Raw genomic sequence first — 3,412 nt, 5'->3', positions numbered from 1 at the left:
TTTGCTGTGCTGTATATTTGAGATGAAATAAACATTGTGGACAGTTTTCAGCAAGTTGCAACATTGAAATACAGAAAAAACTTTTTTTTCCATAAACAAGCTCTAAATCATGTTTGATGCACTCTAGATGTCCAATTTTTGCTGTGCTGTATATTTGAGATGAAATGAACATTGTGGACAGTTTTCTGCAAGTTGCAACATTGAAATACAGAAAAAACGTTTGTTTTTTTCCATAAACAAGCTCTAAATCATGTTTGATGCACTCTAGATGTCCAATTTTTGCTGTGCTGTATATTTGAGATGAAATGAACATTGTGGACAGTTTTCCGCAAGTTGCAACATTGAAATACAGAAAAAACTTTTTTTCCATAAACAAGCTCTAAATCATGTTTGATGCACTCTAGATGTCCAATTTTTGCTGCGCTGTATATTTGAGATGAAATGAACATTGTGGACAGTTTTCCGCAAGTTGCAACATTGAAATACAGAAAAAAACGTTTTTTTCCAAAACAAGCTCTAAATCATGTTTGATGCACTTTGTATGTCCAATTTTTGCTGTGCTGTAAATTTGAGATGAAATTAACATTGTGGACAGTTTTCAGCAAGTTGCAACATTGAAATACAGAAAAAACTTTTTTTCCATAAACAAGCTCTAAATCATGTTTGATTGCACTCCGGATGTCCAATTTTTGCTGTGCTGTCTATTTGAGATGAAATGAACATTGTGGACAGTTTTCAGCAAGTTGCAACATTGAAATACAGAAAAAAACGTTTTTTTCCATAAACAAGCTCTAAATCATGTTTGATGCACTCTAGATGTCCAATTTTTGCTGTGCTGTATATTTGAGATGAAATGAACATTGTGGACAGTTTTCAGCAAGTTGCAACATTGAAATACAGAAAAAACGTTTTTTTCCATAAACAAGCTCTAAATCATGTTTGATGCACTCTAGATGTCCAATTTTTGCTGTGCTGTATATTTGAGATGAAATGAACATTGTGGACAGTTTTCAGCAAGTTGCAACATTGAAATACAGAAAAAACTTTTTTTCCATAAACAAGCTCTAAATCATGTTTGATTGCACTCCGGATGTCCAATTTTTGCTGTGCTGTATATTTGAGATGAAATGAACATTGTGGACAGTTTTCCGCAAGTTGCAACATTGAAATACAGAAAAAACGTTTTTTTCCATAAACAAGCTCTAAATCATGTTTGATGCACTCTAGATGTCCAATTTTTGCTGTGCTGTATATTTGAGATGAAATGAACATTGTGGACAGTTTTCAGCAAGTTGCAACATTGAAATACAGAAAAAACTTTTTTTCCATAAACAAGCTCTAAATCATGTTTGATTGCACTCTGGATGTCCAATTTTTGCTGTGCTGTATATTTGAGATGAAATGAACATTGTGGACAGTTTTCAGCAAGTTGCAACATTGAAATACAGAAAAAACTTTTTTTCCATAAACAAGCTCTAAATCATGTTTGATGCACTCTGTATGTCCAATTTTTGCTGTGCTGTATATTTGAGATGAAATGAACATTGTGGACAGTTTTCAGCAAGTTGCAACATTGAAATACAGAAAAAACGTTTTTTTCCATAAACAAGCTCTAAATCATGTTTGATGCACTCTGTATGTCCAATTTTTGCTGTGCTGTATATTTGAGATGAAATGAACATTGTGGACAGTTTTCAGCAAGTTGCAACATTGAAATACAGAAAAAACTTTTTTTCCATAAACAAGCTCTAAATCATGTTTGATTGCACTCCGGATGTCCAATTTTTGCTGTGCTGTCTATTTGAGATGAAATGAACATTGTGGACAGTTTTCAGCAAGTTGCAACATTGAAATACAGAAAAAACGTTTTTTTCCATAAACAAGCTCTAAATCATGTTTGATGCACTCTGTATGTCCAATTTTTGTTGTGCTGTATATTTGAGATGAAATTAACATTGTGGACAGTTTTCCGCAAGTTGCAACATTGAAATACAGAAAAAACTTTTTTTCCATAAACAAGCTCTAAATCATGTTTGATGCACTCTAGATGTCCAATTTTTGCTGCGCTGTATATTTGAGATGAAATGAACATTGTGGACAGTTTTCCGCAAGTTGCAACATTGAAATACAGAAAAAACGTTTTTTTCCATAAACAAGCTCTAAATCATGTTTGATGCACTCTGTATGTCCAATTTTTGCTGTGCTGTATATTTGAGATGAAATGAACATTGTGGACAGTTTTCAGCAAGTTGCAACATTGAAATACAGAAAAAGTTTTTTTTCCATAAACAAGCTCTAAATCATGTTTGATTGCACTCTGGATGTCCAATTTATGCTGTGCTGTATATTTGAGATGAAATGAACATTGTGGACAGTTTTCAGCAAGTTGCAACATTGAAATACAGAAAAAACGTTTTTTTCCATAAACAAGCTCTAAATCATGTTTGATGCACTCTGTATGTCCAATTTTTGCTGTGCTGTATATTTGAGATGAAATGAACATTGTGGACAGTTTTCCGCAAGTTGTAACATTGAAATACAGAAGAAAAAAAAACAAGCTCTAAATCATGTTTGATGCACTCTAGATGTCCAATTTTTGCTGTGCTGTATATTTGAGATGAAATGAACATTGTGGACAGTTTTCCGCAAGTTGCAACATTGAAATACAGAAAAAACTTTTTTTTTCCATAAACAAGCTCTAAATCATGTTTGATTGCACTCTAGATGTCCAATTTTTGCTGTGCTGTATATTTGAGATGAAATGAACATTGTGGACAGTTTTCAGCAAGTTGCAACATCATGTTTGATGCACTCTGTATGTCCAATTTTTGCTGTGCTGTATATTTGAGATGAAATGAACATTGTGGACAGTTTTCAGCAAGTTGCAACATTGAAATACAGAAAAAAACGTTTTTTTCCATAAACAAGCTCTAAATCATGTTTGATGCACTCTAGATGTCCAATTTTTGCTGTGCTGTATATTTGAGATGAAATGAACATTGTGGACAGTTTTCAGCAAGTTGCAACATTGAAATACAGAAAAAACTTTTTTTTTTCCATAAACAAGCTCTAAATCATGTTTGATTGCACTCTGGATGTCCAATTTTTGCTGTGCTGTATATTTGAGATGAAATGAACATTGTGGACAGTTTTCAGCAAGTTGCAACATTGAAATACAGAAAAAACGTTTTTTTCCATAAACAAGCTCTAAATCATGTTTGATTGCACTCTGGATGTCCAATTCATGTTGTGCTGTGTATTTTGAGATGAAATTAACATTGTGGACAGTTTTCAGCAAGTTGCAACATTGAAATACAGAAAAAAACGTTTTTTTTTCTTCCATAAACAAGCTCTAAATCATGTTTGATTGCACTCTGGATGTCCAATTTATGCTGTGCTGTATATTTGAGAT

Source organism: Oncorhynchus keta, chromosome 32 (assembly GCF_023373465.1).
Source record: "Oncorhynchus keta strain PuntledgeMale-10-30-2019 chromosome 32, Oket_V2, whole genome shotgun sequence".
NCBI lineage: Eukaryota > Metazoa > Chordata > Actinopteri > Salmoniformes > Salmonidae > Oncorhynchus > Oncorhynchus keta.
This window is presented reverse-complemented; position numbering follows the sequence as displayed.